Below are 17,411 nucleotides of genomic sequence, written 5' to 3'. Positions count from 1 at the left end.
GTATGTAAGAGATTTTAATTTTTTGGTATAAGTAATAGAAAGAGTTTTTTTTTTGGTGTGTGTAAAAGTGTTTCTTTACAATGTATTATATAGCCATAAATGATATTAAAAGTAAATATAAAATTGTTTTTGAATTGTGTGTGGCATTATATAGATGATCCGTCTCATTTTTGTTATGTAAGTGGTTCATCCACTTTTGTTGCTAAAAGGCAAAAAAAAACCCATAGAATAACGTTTCTCCCATCAATGTATAAACACAAATGATTAAAAGTTGAATGTAAGCATAAAAGTAGATAAATTTGGAAGGTGTGCCATATACTATTATCTAAGAAAATTTAATCTATATTTTTATTAATTTAGATTTTCTATTTTTTTAAAAAGTACATATTTCATCCGCACTATATGATCTGCTTTCACCATTCAAAATATCTTTTGAAGCGTTTGAACCGCTTGACTCACACTTCTACCGCTAGATCTGCTTGATCTGCTTTTGTTCTGCTTGATGTGCTTGATCCGCTCTACCCTGTACGCTTTCTCCATTCAGAGCGTAAATAAAAAAGAATAGAAAGTTCTTTTCATGAAGTCAATAAAACTTTAATCATCAATACGATTTAGACAAATACATAACAACAAAAAATATTCTTCAATTAGAAATTGTATTTTGATCGTAGAGAGGTCAATAAGAAAATAAAAATATTCTTTGATGTAATTATATAAAAAAAAACATTCAAAAGTAAGGTGATGTTTGTTTGTCCAGTCAGATGATCCAGTTGAATGTAGATGAATAATGATGTTCGTTTAGAGCAATTTAACACTGGAGTGAGATGGATCAGTTGGATTTTTTTTATAAAACTCATTTCAAAATGATCGGAATCCGGCTGAGTCTGATCGACCAGTTAACTGGAACTGATTCAGTCCAAAATACAAAATGACCTAAATACCCCTAAATAATTTAAAGAATTACATCCCAAAAACCTAATCTATTTCTCTCATTCTCTCGACGCCATTGCCCTCTCTTCTTCGCCGCAAACAAACACTTCCCCGGATCTCTCTCTCTCCATCGGATCTCTCTCTCTCTCACCGGATCTCTCTTTCTCTCTCGCCGGATTTCTTCTTCGCTCTATCTCGTGTCATTTCTCTCCGAACGTTTCATTCTCTGGTGCGTGAGTTTAAGGTAAGATTTGATTATTGGTTTCATTTATTCTAGAAAAGTTTGTTAGAGAGAGAATCAAGAAATTATGTTATTCTCATTAATGAATGTTGTTGTGAGTACACTCGTCTTATACAATGAGAACTAGGTGTTGTCCCCTTGCGCAGGGTAAAAAGTTTTTTTCGATTATTTAATAAAATAGTTTTACTAAATTAACTAATTTAAGTATTAGTATTGAAATTAAAAACATTTGTATGTTAGACATGGTTGTTGAGAGATTTTATAGATATCACTGAAATAACATTAATTTTTTACATAATCAACATCCATCATTATATTAAAAGTGATACAAGGGTTCTGTGTGTCCATTCCCTAAATGCATCTAATGTCATTTTAGCATTTAAGGTGTCAATCCAATTGGGTGGAATTGCTAACAATCAGGATGTGATCAGAGAATACTAAGTCAAGCCAAGTGTGAGTAGGTTTGGTGTGTTTCTACTAAACCTAAGCAACATGTTAACATGCAAATCAAATTCAGAAATGAAACTATACTAAGCAGAAGGTAAAGAACACAAGTGATAAAAGCAGAAATGAAACACAAGACCAGGAACTGTCAAATGCAAGAACAAGAAAGTAAACCAAGCACAAAGTGAAGTACTCGGCCGAGCATACTACTAAAACAGGTCGAGTAGAATACTAAAAACACCAATTTTGCACAAGAACTAAACAAAACGAACAGAGTACTAAAGACACGACTTTTGCACAATAAAACGAAACAGAGCTCTTAAGAATGGGGTAATTGGTTCTAGTAGATTCCTCAATCCATTAGCTAACTAACAAACTCAATCAAGCTATCCCTAAACAATAGATTCAGAACCAAATCAATCCACTTTCGTGACAATGATTCTCATAACTTTACCATTTCCTAATCTAAATTTTCATTGATGAAACGTAGCAAAGCAGGCTTTAAACACCAATTTATTAAAGTCAATAAGCAGTCTAAACATCCAAGGTCTTGGGCTAGAATCTACAAATCTCTGAAATTAGTTGGTTCAGACATTTCATCAAACACTTATTAGGTGGAGAAAGTCTGAAATCAATTTTCAATTGATTAGAAAGAAAATAGCATTAAGAACTTCTAAAACAAAAGGGAATCATGCATTTATAAACTTAGCTAGCTAAAGAACAGAGAAATCCACCTAAACCTAACCCATCCTCAAGAACTCTGAAGAAAACTACTCAAGAACAATGAAGAACATGATAAAACAAAACTCAGAAAAATCATAAAACCCAGAAATCATTATATACTTAGCAAATGATAGATCTCAATAAGATAAACAAGTTTGTAGAAGAAATTAAATCCAAATTCTCAACACAACAACCAGAAAATGCAAAACAAATATAAGAACCCTAATATCCAGCAAACACAGCAAAGATATTTTAGGCAAAAACATAAGAGGTTTATTTATAGGCAATATTAGGATGCCCTAATTAGGAAAAAGACAAAATAGGAAAGTCGGCGCAGCACCACTGGGGTCTAGGCAGAGTAGGAAAGTCGAGTAGCCTCCTTTGGGCACATCACTCGGGTCCAGGCTGAGTAGCTTCAATCGAGCAGCTTCCCTTCTTCATCATGTGCACCACTCGAGCTCCAGCCGAGTGTCTTGGCCGAGTATAGTCCTTGCTTCCCCCTTGTGTGCTCCACTCGATCTCCAGCCGAGTAGAAACCCCAAGTAAACTCCATGTCCTTCCTTTGATCGCACAACTTGAGCTCTTCCATCCCTTGTGCTAGAAACACTCCCAATCGAGTCCAAAAGTGCTGGTTTCACCTGTAAAACACTCCAAATGCAAGTATGCTATGCAATGCAATGCAAAATGTGAAAAGGAAGGAAAATGGACTAAGAATGCATGAAAAGAGACATGAAACTAAGCTAAATGCATGAAACAAGGGCTTAAAATGGTTAAAATCTAGTGTTATCAACACCCCCAAACTTAGCTCTTTGCTTGTCCTCAAGCAACAAATAAAACTAGGTTAGGAGTGAGGTTTGAAGGTGGGGATTCAGAGCCAAAAATGCATGTAAAATAAATGGTCTCAATGTCCATGTTGCTAATTCTAGAGTGATAGGTTGAATGATCTCTACTTAAAAACTTTAGCCATCATCTTCACAACACAACCTAACCTTTAACTTAGTCTATTCAAGCATTCGAATCAGCATATTCCCTTTAACATTCATTAAGCAAGAACCATGGATCATACTATAAAATGCATATTAAACTCATTTGGCTAAGGGTAAAGGGTCAAGAGACAAAAATGGTCCCTTAAAGAATAGGCTTTAGTAACAAAAGATCTCTCAAGAATGATTAAGCTTTAATAGAATGCTAAAGGTAAGTCCCAAGTTATGCTTACAAAGATAAGATCTCATCTACCCAAAGTATAATCAATGAAGATCTAATGGAAATCCCATCTCACATCCCAATTAAGAACTTAACTCTACCATTTGCATTCATGATCTTTTGAATTCTTTCTTAACCCATTCTTTTCTTTTTTTCTCTTAACTCTAGGAGAAGCTTTCTTTTTTCTTTGAGACTTCTAGCGGGTTTGACTTTCATTAGCACTAAGGTTCTGATTTTAATCTCTTTAAACTTAGGGCTTTTTACCCTTCTTCATTACCTAACTAGAACCCAATCTTTTTCTTTAACAATCTCAAACCCTTTACTAGACTTTTCTAACTTCTTTAGCTTACTTCTCCTAGAATTCTTTTCCCTTTTCTTGTAAACAATGAATTCAACCCTTTTTCTCTTTTAAACTCTTCCCAACCCATAGTATAAGTACCCACCTAATCCTATCTAGTCTGGATAACGCGAACTAGAACTACATGAGATACTATCTTTGTCGTTACAAACCTAACACTTTCTACCAAGCTTAATCGAAATAAGACCTCACAAACACTCACAAGTGATATATGGCTTGAAAGAAGGCTTAGGTTAGGGTGTGGGAGAACTGCTCTAAAGATGAGAGTCAGCTATTTGGATCAACAAGTGTGGTGAAATGAATAAGAAGATCCAAATATTTTTAGGGTAACCATGAGTTTAACAAGCAATGCATAGTATGATAATTACAAGTCAAATTATGGTTTAAATTGATAGGGAATAGCTTCAAATCACAGCGAGTTTCGACTAAGGAAGGTCAAGTATATGAATTCAAAAGATGGTGCGGTCTTACTTCAAGTTCAATCGGTTAAGAACTAGACAACTAACAACAAAGGCATTAAAACTATCTAGTGAACATTGCAAATTTACAAGGCTATGATCATCATTATCCCCTATGCAAGTGCATGATGCAACAACCTATATGATATCATTCAAAAAACAGCCCTATAATTCAAATGGAAACTACATGGCACTCTAATTTTTTTGGAATTATTTTCAAAAAATTTTCAAATTTTTATGGGTTTTCTATGCCTTAGATGATGCAAAAATTTGAATAAGAAAACAAGAAACAATGTTAGATACATTCTGAACTCTCCTCCAAACTTAAATTACACAGTCCCTTGTGTAATAAAAATTCGAAGGAGAATTCAAGAGAAATAACCACACTAAGCAAAAACAAAAGAAATGCAATGGTATTAACAGTGAAATGGAGTGATACCTCAGTGTTTAGACGAAGAGGTTCTGGACAAACTCGTCCAGGCGGTCTTGTGTGTACTCAGGATCATGGGTGGAAGTGCTGGGGTTATACTCGGTTGACCGGTCGAGCATGTACCCCGAGTATAACTCTTTGCGGCTCGGGTCAGCATTCAGAACCAACTGGTTCGCTATACCGGGTGGGCGTGTGTTGAAGCGGCGGTCTGAGAAGGTGGAGCTCCTCCCACGCTCATAAGATGAGGCTCTTGGTGGGTCAAAACGAACGTTCCTTTGTGCCGCCACACTCATCGAGTTGCTTCTCCTGAACTCAGATGGAGGTGGTGGTAATCTCTGCCTTCTTTGGACCTCCAGAATTTGAACCGCCATACCGTTCATTGCCCTCTTCATCTTTCTCACCTTCTTTTTCAACCCACAAATGAACTTTCTCTGAAACTTCCCTAGACCCTTTAGAATTCCCATCTTCTTGTGTACTTGGCCGGGATCCCTTTCTTGATCGGACTCAGCATAATCTTCAAAGAAATACTGCTCTACTGCAGCTTCACACGAATCCTCTTGCTCATCAAACTGCTCTGCTAGACTGAATTCAGACTGGTCATACTCGGCCTGGCCATACTCGGCCTGCTGAAATGTACTCGGCCGAGTATGTTCTTCCTGCTCAGCTTCCGCTTGGTTGAACTCCGCTTCTTCTTCTGGTGACTCACTCCCTATGCTCGGCTCATCGTGGAAAGGCACATGGACATTGACTAAGATTGATGGAGGAGGATCAAAGTCAATGTTGTTTCCAGTTCTAACGGTGGTGTACTCCTTGCATGTAAGTGCTAGCCTAGAGAGGCGTAGCTTGGGGTGCTTAAACTTGAACTGAAATTGATCAGCTGGAGCTGACCTATCCAGGAAGCCTTTCTTCCTCAAATGCTCCATATTAATGTAATTGGTTGTGACATTGGGAGTATGAAGAGGGACTTCAGCAGCTATGAGGATGGGTGTGATCACTCCTCCATCACACAAGCTGCCTCCATAACCGGATTGGTGGATGCCGGTTGCATATTCCCTAAAGCTTATCAAATGATCAATCAACACCACCGAAAGGGATGTATCGGACCTATCCCCTTCCATCTCTATTTTCTTCATTATTTTCCCCAAAATGAAGAATAGAGTAAGATCAAGCATCTTCAGCTCTCCCTCATTGACATGGCCAGTTGTCTTCTTTGGGAAGAAGGCATTTGCAATACAAAGGTGAAGATACCTAAGCACATGACTCCTTATTGCTGAACTTTTGGCCCTAGCTGACTTGTAGGGAAGCGGACCGGCTATTGTTAACCACAAATCATGGAGCTCTTCCTTGTTGAAGTTCTGGCGGATTCCATACTTGGTAGGGAACTTGAAAACAGCACTTAGCTGCCTAATAGCAAGGGAGTAGTGGTTTCCATACACCATGAATGTGATATACCCCACTCCTTTATGTAGTTCTTTCTCTCTCTCATCGGCATAAAAGTGGAGCTTCAAGGTGGCTAGGAACTGGCAGCTCTCCTCCTTGTATCCTTCACAAAAGAATGTCTCTAGCTTGGCCATCTCCATGAGATATTCAATATCCCTACAGATCCCCAATGCTTGCATGGTTGGTCTATGGGGATATCTTGTCCCTTCAAAACTCAGCTCCATTAGGTACTGGTAACTCTTCAATGGTTGGCTCTTTCTTCCTTGGATTGTTCCTTCTCCTTCTTACATGAACTGGCAAAACCTCCTCAACAATCTCCTCATCTTCTTCAGATGCTTCCCCCTCTAACACAGGCACTTCTTCTTCTGTAACTGGTTCAGCTTCCCAAACCATTTTCCCCTATGCAACTTCCTCTCTGGCAGCAGCAGAACAACCCACAGAAGATTCTGGAGTCATACTCGGCCACTGTACTCGACCTGTCAACCGAGTAAAACCAGGACTCACAGCTTCCTGATTCAAAACCGGACCTTTCTCGTTGATCATGGCAAATCCTCTAGCTACAGCACGAGCAGAGGCTATTCTTCTTGCTTCTTCAGAATCCATGGTCTTGTGGTGAGTTACTACAGATAGTCACCCAAAACAACCCAAAGCAGGTCAAAGTAGAAGAGAATTTGAAGTTTTAAACTGATCAAAAGCTTTAAGAGAGGTTTTGAAATGGATTGTATGAAAAGGAAGTAAGAAATTATGGATCAGTTTCTGGGAATTCTAAAGAGAAGTGAGAGTAAAATCTTGAAATATCTAGAGAGAAGTAGCAAAATACGAAATTGATTGAGTAAAGAGAGAGAGTAAGTGACTTAGCTTGTTGAGGGTGGTTTATAGACAAGAAGATTTTATCCTAGCCCTTCAAACACCCTAGATCTTCACCCTTCATTTGGTCAAGGGGACAAGCTTTCAGTATTTGCAGAAGAATCTTTGATGGCCTTTGGAGAGCAGGATTGACGTGTGGGGCCAAGTAGATTCGAATTCAAATTTGAATTTAAATTGTGTTGACCTCGCACATGTGAACTCGGCCGACATACTCGGCGCGCGTGTCGAGTACAATGTTGGGCTTAGTGGACTTCTTTCTTACTCGGCTTCTGGCCGAGTGGTGCATCTTTTTGGGCTTGAACAGTGAGGCTCATACTCGACTATGGGCCGAGTATGGTTCATGTCTGGGCTTTAATCAATTGAAGCCCACACTCGCCCTGTAGCCGAGTGGTTCGGTCGAGTGGGGCCCGAAAATTGTCAAAGGTCCTTTTTCCTGAAACACTTAAACAAAAACATCAAAAATAACAAGAAAACAATATATACAAGGATAGACATGGGACTTCCTACCAAGTGAGCTTGTTTAAAGTCACTAAGCTTGACTCTCAGAATGTTTTAGGTAGAGAAGAGATTGAAGAGAGGAACTGAGAACTCCTCATCTTCACTTGCTGAATCCTCAAAGTCTGAATCATACTCTGCATTTTCTCTAGATAGCTGGAGAGTAGAGTACTCATTGGATCTTTCCTCAAAGTAAGCCTCCTTTTCATCAGCAGTATAGTCTCCTTCTCTGAATCAGATTCCTCAAAGTATTCCTCAATTGCAGGACTTAGGTAATCCTTCTTTCTTCTTCAATGAAGAAAAGCTGCCCTTCTATGGTGGGCTTCTTCATTTTCTTGGAGATGTCAAAGCTCATATTGAGATTCTTACCAAGGTTCAAATCTATCTTCCCCATTTGTAAATCGATTAGAGCGCATGCAGTTGCTAAAAATAGTCTCCCAAGAATGAGAGGGTCTTTTGGTTCCTCATCCATCTCTAAAACCACAAAGTCGATTGTAATCTCAACTGATCCAATCTTTTTTGGTAAGTCTTCTAGCATCCCATGAGGCACTCTCACTGATCTGTCAGCTAGAATCAGGTGGATGCAGCTAGGCTTGAACTTATCAAACCCCAATCTCTTTGCAACAGACAAATGCATCAAACTAACTGAAGCTCCCAAATCACAAAGACTCTTGTTCAACACTAGGGGTCCTAGAGAACAAGGTAGAGTGAAAGAACCTGGATCACCTAGCTTCTTTGGTATCACCTTCCTTTGTATGATAGCATTGCACTCAAAACTCAATTCAACTATTTCCTGAGCTTCTTGGGGTCTTTCCATAATCACTTCCTTGGGAGTATCAACCAAGGGTACCTTCTCTTCTAACTCTTTGATGCACTTGATGAACATCATCTTGTGTTTCTTGAAGATCCTTTCTTCAATCTGTGCAATCCTTTCTAGAAATGGCAGTACAGGGACATAAGGAGGTGGAATAGGGCTTGGGTTACTCGGGTCATGTGCTCGTTCAACAAGCCGAGCAAAGAAGCCGAGTTCAATTTCCTGTCTTGATCTTGGTCTCAAAACCTCCCCCTTTTGAATCTCACTGTCCTCAGTGACAGAAGTATGAACTGTGGAGATAGCATGAGCATATTCCTTTGGGTTTTGAACAGCTTTGCCAGGAAGTTGGCCAGGATGCTTAGGAGCTGAAGTAGAAGCAATGTGTCCCCCCATGCTCTTCATTCTAGTGTTAAGCTCATCAATCTTGATGTTCAGGTCATTATAAGAGCAATCAATCCTAGTGGTGAGCTCAACCAGCTTCTTATCCATGGTCATGGAACATGAGGCTTGTCCTTGCACAAGTTGTTGAAGTAGAGTCTTTATCTCTGAGTCTTGTGCAGAAGTAGTCTGTTGTTGCTAGGTGAAGCCTGAGGTCCAAAGTTCTGCTTTCGGTTGTACCCTTGGTTGTAGGACACAAAGGGCTTAGCTTGAGTCTGTTGGTTCTGTTGAGGGTAGACTTGATCTTGTGGGTTGGCCACATTGTTGCTTCTGTAAGAGAGATTAGGATGAGGGGGTTTGTAGTTGTTGAAACCTTTGTTGTAGCCACCTTGATTCTGTAGGTAGCTCACCTCCTCAATAGTCAGATTCTCCCCATCTTGGATTTGGGTAAGCTCTTCCTCTCTAATGAAGTGAACATTTCTCTGCTAAGCAAGCACCAACTTGTCAATCTTATCATTAAGAGCTTTGATCTCCTTCTTGTGCTTGTCTTCAGAATCGTTGCTTCCTCGGTTAGAGCGATCATAGTCTTCATTGTAATTCCCATCAGATTGAGCTAGGTTTTCAACAAGTTCCCAACCTTCAGCTACATCTTTGTTGAGAAAGTTGCCATTAGAAATTGTATCCAATAGCATCCTGATCTTGGGCAATGCTCCTTTGTAGAGAGTACTAAGAAGTGAGGCTTTCTTGAAACCATGGTAAGGGCATTGAGTAGTGTAGCCCTTGAAGCGTTCCCATGCTTCAGAGAATGATTCAGAATTCTTCTGAGTGAATCCTGAAATCTCATTCCTCAATCGAGCTGTTCTTGAGTTAGAGAAGAACTTAGCTAGGAAAGCCTTTTTACAATCATCCCAAGTGTCTATAGATTCAACAGGCAAAATCTTTTCCCAAAGATGAGCTTTATCTCCAAGTGAGAAAGGGAATAACCTGAGCTTGAAGTTGACCTCACTAACTCCATTTTTCTTCGTTAGACTATAGAGTCTATCAAAATTATCAAGATGATCCAATGGGTCCTCCATTAGCAGTCCATGAAACTTATTGCCTTGAATCATGGAGATAAGACCATTCTTGATCTCAAAGTTGTTGTTTTGAATAGGAGGGGGGACAATACCAGCGCTCTGATGGTGGTTTCTAGGTGCATCTCTAGCACCAATGTTGCCTGGCAACTCATTAGCATACGCATCATTAGCCATTACTACTGGTTTTGAAGTGGCTTGTTGTTCTCTGAGTTCACGCTGAATCTTGTGTATGTCGTCTCTATACCGCAGGAGATTACCAAAACCTTAAGAACGAGTTTGCATACGTTTTGATCTTACTCGACTTATGTACTCGACGTGCTAGTCGAGTATGAGTACATGCAAGACAAAAACAAGCAAATGAAGATAGAAGTGAGTAACCAGAAAGAAGGAAATAGAACTTGATCTTAATAACTCAGAAATCCTAAATGTAACAAGAAAACACCCAAACGGCAACGGCGCCAAATTGATACAAGGGTTTTGTGTGTCAATTCCCTAAATGCATCTTATGTCATTATAGCATTTAAGGTGTCAATCCAATTGGGTGGAATTGCTAACAATCAGGATGTGATCAGAGAATACTAAGTCAAGCCAAGTGTGAGTAGGTTTGGTGTGTTTCTACTAAACCTAAGCAACATGTTAACATGCAAATAAAATTCAGAAATGAACTATACTAAGCAGAAGGTAAAGAACACAAGTGATAAAAGCAGAAATGAAGCTAAAGACTAGGAACTGTCAAATGCAAGAACAAGAAAGTAAACCAAGCACAAAGTGAAGTACTCGGCCGAGCATACTACTAAAACATGTCGAGTAGAAGACTAAAAACACCAATTTTGCACACGAACTAAACAAAACGAACAGAGTACTAAAGACACGAGTTTAGCACAATAAAATGAAACAGAGCTCTTAAGAATGGGGTAATTGGTTCTAGTGGACTCCTCAATCCATTAGCTAACTAACAAACTCAATCAAGCTATCCCTAGACAATAGATTCATAACCAAATCAATCCACTTTCGTGACAATGATCCTCATAACTTTACCACTTCCTAATCTAAATTTTCATTGATGAAACATAGCAAAACAGGCTTTAAACACCAATCTATTAAAATCAATAAGCAGTCTAAACATCCAAGGTCTTGGGTTAGAATTTACAAATCTCTGAAATTAGTTGGTTCAGACATTTCGTCAAACACTTATTAGGTGGAGAAAGTCTGAAATCAATTTTCAATTGATTAGAAAAAAATTAGCATTAAGAACTCCTAAAACAGAAGGGAATCATGCATTTATAAACTTAGCTAGCTAAATAACAGAGAAATCCACCTAAACCTAACCCATCTTCAAGAACTCTGAAGAAGACTACTCAAGAACAATGAAGAACATCATAGAACAAAACTCAGAAAAATTATAAAACCCAGAAATCATTATAAACTTAGGAAATGATTAATCTCAATAAGATAAACAAGTTTGTAGAAGAAATCAAATCCAAATTCTCAACACAACAACCAGAAAATCTAAAAACAAATCTAAGAACCCTAATATCCAGCAGACAAACAAAGATATTTTGGGCAAAAACATAGGAGGTCTATTTATAGGCAATACTAGGATGCCCTAATTAGGAAAAAGACAAAATAGGAAAGTCGGCGCAGAACCACTCGGGTTTAGGCCGAGTAGGAAAGTCGAATAGCCTCCTTTGGTCACATTACTCGGGTCCAGGCCGAGTAGCTTCAATCGAGCAGCTTCCCTTCTTCCTCATGTGCACCACTAGAGCTCCAGCTGAGTGTCTTGGCCGAGTATAGTCCTTGCTTCCCCCTTGTGTGCTCTACTCGATCTACAGCCGAGTAGAAACCCCGAGTATACTCCATGTCCTTCCTTTGATCGCATAACTTGAGCCCTTCCATCCATTGTGCTAGAAACACTCCCAATCGAGTCCAAAAGTGTTGGTTTCACCTCTAAAACACTCCAAATACAACTATGCTATGCGATGCAATGCAAAATATGAAAAGGAAGAAAAATGGACTAAGAATGCATGAAAAGAGACATGAAACTAAGCTAAATGCATGAAAAACAAGGGCTTAAAATGGTTAAAATCTAGTGTTATCAAAAAAATCAATGCAATGATATTTGTGTAAATTATTTCTAAGTAAGAAAACACAAAATACCAAAACTTTTATTGAAAACACCATAAAACCAACAAAATAATCTTTGATATTAGAGACTAACACCGTGTTTCTTAACAATATTGCAATATCCTTCTTTACATATTTTTTTTATGTCAAATTATAGCAACAAAATGATTGCGGTCGCATATCGTACTTGGACTGTATTTCATTGTGGATTTCTTATAAACATGTTATAGGATTCTATCTCAATCATTATTTTTCTAGTGATGGTGTGAGTAATTTGTGAGTCGTCTTTCATTCATCCTCCTCCGAGAAATTAAACTAAATGTTTTAAAGATATGTGTTTGCATATACTTTGTTATTCTGATTTTTTAATCATTTCTTTGTTACATTATAAATTGGGAAAAATGTCAAAAAAATCACGAACTTTCAAATTTGGGACGATTTAATCTTGAACTTCACGGAAAACAAATAAATCGTAAAGTTTTTGTTGACTTTCGAAATAAATGAGAAAGTGTTTGTTGACTTGCCATTTGAGTCATGTCGTTAAATAGGTTCACAAAAAGAAATTACAACGTTAATGACTCGTTTATTTGCTCTATTAGAACAAAACAACGTCATTTATTGCAGAGACAAAACAACGTCGTTTTGTCTTAAAACAAATTTAAACCTTATATCCCCAAATCGATTTCATTATCTCGAAATCACAGACCCACCTTGACCTCAAAATCGCAGATAATAAAATCGAATTGGAGATTCAGGGTTTAAATTTGTTTTAACAGACAAAACGACGTTCTTTTGTCTCTCAATAAACGACGTCGTTTTGTTCTAACAGAGCATATACACGAGACATTAACGCCGTAAAATAATTCTGTTAACCTATTTAACGACATGATTCAAATGGGAAATCAACAAAAACTTTGTCATTTATTTCGAAAGTCAACAAAAACTTTACGATTTATTTGTCTTCCGTGAAGTTCAAGATTAAATCGTCCCAAATTTGAAAGTTCGTAATTTTTTTGACAATTTTCCCATTATAAATTCTTGCTTTGTTCTTCTATTCAAATAATATTTTAATTCTCCCCTCAAAAAAGTAGTATCTCATGATTTTATATCCGCGGGAATAAACATTGTAAGAAAATATTTTGTAAAGACATTCATCGTGTCCTAGTACAAACCAATACAGAGTTCCAAATAAATTCATGTTATAAATCAATTTAAATATAATATAACTATGTTATAAGATTGATGACAATCCAATGTTATATAAATCCAACGAATTAGGAATAAAGAGTTTTCTTGGACTTTTAGTTGCGTATTAAAAAAATTAATAATGTCCAAAATATAACCGTCAGCTCTATATTCTTCAACAAAGTGTTTGTACCATTATTTCAAATAACTCGGAATTTAAAACATGTTTCCATCCAAAAGTAAGAAAATTAATCTCTTTTAAAACTTTGTAAGTAATGTCAAAGGTGAAAATGAAGCTAAGAAATCTTGTTGTATACTAACAGTTAAACTTCTACTTTTCAAATGTTGATCATGTTAAGAATTGCAAATCTAATTCTTCATCAACAACACGGAATAAAAGCAATAGATAAAGTAAGCATAAGTTTTATAATTGTTCACTCGTGAAAGCTACATCCACTTTCTTCCACTACAGATTTCAATCCGATCAAAGAAAATCGGAAGCTACAATTTTTCTCAATTTCTCGCTCTACCGCTCTCTATCTTCAATAATAAAAAGTGGCGAGTACAACAAATACATATAAAGAAAATATTTAGGACGACTAAATATGGGCCAAAAAACTTCTTGCTCTACCGCTCTCTATCTTTAAGATACTCTTGCTAAAACATTTTAAAAACATAGTTCACAAAATAGAACATGCGTTTACATAACCAACCATAAGTTCATAGAATATAACATATCTTCACAGCTTCAACCATACGTTCACGTAATCAGCTATGGGTTCACATAAGCAACCATGTGTTTACATTGAGATTTGTTTCCTCAACTCAACAATTTCCCACTTGGAAATTAATCAAAATCTCCAAGTCTTCATCTGTAGCGGCGTCTTCTCTCCAATTTAGAAGACCAATTGAGGTTGCACACAACCTAAACTTGTCATACGACAAAACCTTCCTCAACATGTACCACCAAAAGTTTAAACATATCCAGATGTGCTCTTCATGCTATCAATGTCACCTCAATTTTCAGCATCAACATACTCCTACAATTTCATCTCAGGCTTCTTGAAGCATAACGCTGAACTCAAATTCACTTTCGGGTAACTTAGAATCCACTTCATATCATCTCATGTTTTCTACCTAGATTGCTCAAAAATCTGCTAATAACTCTAACTACATGTGCAATGTCTGACCTTGTACATAACATCGCGTACATAGCATAAGCATATGGAAACTTATCCATATATGCCCTTTTATCTTCAGTTACAAGTGACTGGTTCAATGTCAGAGATGTTTGCACACCATTCATCGTACGTTAGCTGAATTTTATCGATGTGCTTACACTTTTTCTAGTAACTCCCTCGCTTCTTTGATCGATTGATGTGAGAAATTCTCAAACCGGAATTTCATCAACTTATCATTTTGTTAGTTTCCAAACTACCAAGAACAAAGTCATCATCTTCAAAATTGAAGAATAGTCTTATGACTGAATCCCCATATAACTATACCGATGAATGAGAATCGATCAAAAGTTAAGAAACAAAAATTTAAAAATCGAGAACTATAAAGAAACGTAATAATTGTATATACAAAAGTAGACTTATCGATATATTGTACCCAAAATTATTATCATTACCGCCTTTTCAAGATAACCTTTTTAAGAAGAAGTTCACCATTTTATTTAGAAAATTGAAATTTGAGTTTTCTTCTTCCAATATTGCATTCTCTTCGTAGACCTTTGTATATTGACTCCTCCAAGTTCACTATATCATTCAAAACTTCATCACCACAATGTGAAGTCTTTGGTAATTGAATGTGATGGTTGTAATGTATCAGATCCTTGTATCCCAATTCGCATATCAAATTGTTTTGTAATTAACATGATAATTGCATGTGATTATATTGTTTTTCTTAATTACTAATCTGGTTTTTCAAGCACTGAAATACATGAACAACATTGAAACCAAAGAAATTAAAACACATCAAATAACTTTAAAGAAAAAAAAAATTAGATGAAAGATATAGAGGTAAACCCTATTTTTAATATTTTGAAACAAAAAGAGCATAAATTTAACAAAACAATATATTTTAGATAGAACATAAATAAACCCAAGATTTTCTTCCATCGATAGCAATAATGCTTCGTCCAAATAAAATTTTCGGATTCACACCTAATTAGTGGCGAAAAGGTAGATACATTAAAAAAAAACAAAATGAGAAGTACACACATCCAACCTCCTATAGTAAAGACTATTAACATCTCTAAGAAACAATCGTGACAAATTCGAAACGCAACAAATTGATATGGATAAAAAAACACATCCCTATACTATTAAAAGAGAAGTACGTTTAGTAAACGGGTCGGGTTACAATTAAAATTAGAGTAAAATTAGAGTGAAATTGGGCTAATTAACGGGTAATTTTACAAATCGGGTCATTTGATTTCAAATTGATTTCAATTCTAATAAGTATTGTACATAAATACACGTTAGACAATCTTTAGAAAATCCGACCTTAACAATAATACTCGAATAATTATCTCTTTCATATACATTCCTACTATTAAGGAAGGTTACTATATTTTTGTTAACAACTTAATATACGATCAAAGATTTTGTGTATATGGCAGTTCGAGATTTAAAAGGAAATATCCACAATTTGATCAACACATAGCTTTTATAAAAACAGGATCTATCTATATTTACCATGCATAACAATTCCTACAAATAAGGCAATTCCTACAATTCGAATATTAACAACTGTTTTACTCGATTAAATATTCTCTTAACTACAAAATCAACAATAAAATCTTCAATATATAGCAACTAAACATATGGATTCCTATTAGAATTTAGAAAAAAATGCTAACATGATAATCTTAATATTCTTTATATGCAGTTTCGGAAAGATTTGATTACAATATTAACTATACTATTAAAAGAGAAGTATATTTAGAGAACAAGTCGGGTTAAATTAAAAACTAAGCTTCAATTTAAGTGCATTTACGGGTAATTTGGCTAATTGGATTTTTTAATTTCAATTCGATTTCAAATCAATTATATAAGAAAATAACAATAACAAACTGATATAAATTCGGATCAAATATATTCACCCTACATAACAAATCCTATTAATTAGGTAACTTAGTTGCTTTTCGTTTAACAAATAAATTATTCGAATAAATATTTTATTTACCAAATCTTCAATCATATCTTCAACAAATGGCAACTAATAATTGTCGTTTATGGCCATTAACACAATTCCAATTTATATGAAAGCCAAATAAATATGAAACATTATTTGCGTATAATATATCAACGAATTATACAAGGTTATATTTGTTTGATTAACAATCAAATCTGATATATGATCTTTAACTATGGAAACTAATAATGTTAATTTTTACAAATTCAAAAATATAACATAAACAGGAAAAAAATATGGTTTAGATTGCCCTAATTAGAAGGTCTTAATCTATGCATATTCCTTATTCATCGTTAACAATCATTTAGATTGTTCTTTTAAGTTAACAGAATATTTCGCTAGGAGATAATTTATTAGCCCTAAATTGACACCCTCTCTTCTCTGTATAAAGTCATCGATTCACTGAACAAGACATCCATTAGTTTTTTTGTTTCTTTTTTTTTCTACTAATTTAGTTCATGTTGTTTATCATTTATAATTTCATATAGCTTTATATATTCTTATCGTTTCTAATATAATCATTTTATTATTTATGCAGATCCTTAGTAAAGATGTTAATGGAAAGGCAAAATTATAGACTTGATTGGGATGTGATGATTAAAGTTAATTGAAACTACTTTGCTATCTGTTTTAACCATATTACAGGACTGAAAAATATAAAAATGCCATGGATAAGTACATTGCAATTAATTATGATGAGTTGATAAAATTCATATGTAAGTGATCCAATTCTTCTTCTTCTCAGCCTATTTTTTAAAATACTATTTTTTGGGTAAATAATAGTATGTTTATGCTAATGATTGTTGCATAATAGCCTATTTTTTAAAATGCTATTATGTTTTCCATCTTTCTTCTTTTTTTAGTTGCTTCACTAAATCTATATAATTTGTGTTCACTTGAAAAACAGTTTATGCTATATGCAACAATCATATGCATAAAATACATTAATTAATTTATTAGTGTTTATATTTCATTTTTTTAATAAGAAATTGTAGGTTTACTTTTTTTCTTTTTGATCATGTGTTTATAATATTAATGTATATT

General features: G+C 35.7%; 2 pseudogenes across 2 annotated transcripts; both read right to left on the bottom strand.

Moving 5' to 3' along the window:
* Positions 1-4,858: 4,858 nt before the first annotated feature.
* On the bottom strand, positions 4,859-10,139 carry AT2G12330 (annotated as a pseudogene; the record flags this gene model as incomplete). Its single annotated transcript has 1 exon — positions 4,859-10,139.
* A 3,564-nt stretch (positions 10,140-13,703) lies between these two features.
* AT2G12325 lies at positions 13,704-14,421 on the bottom strand (annotated as a pseudogene; the record flags this gene model as incomplete). Its single annotated transcript has 1 exon — positions 13,704-14,421.
* Between the last annotated feature and the right edge of the window lie 2,990 nt (positions 14,422-17,411).

This window comes from Arabidopsis thaliana, chromosome 2, assembly GCF_000001735.4.
Source record: "Arabidopsis thaliana chromosome 2, partial sequence".
Classification (NCBI taxonomy): domain Eukaryota; kingdom Viridiplantae; phylum Streptophyta; class Magnoliopsida; order Brassicales; family Brassicaceae; genus Arabidopsis; species Arabidopsis thaliana.
Note: the sequence above shows the minus strand (reverse complement) of the source record. Positions and strands in the feature narration are given on the sequence as shown.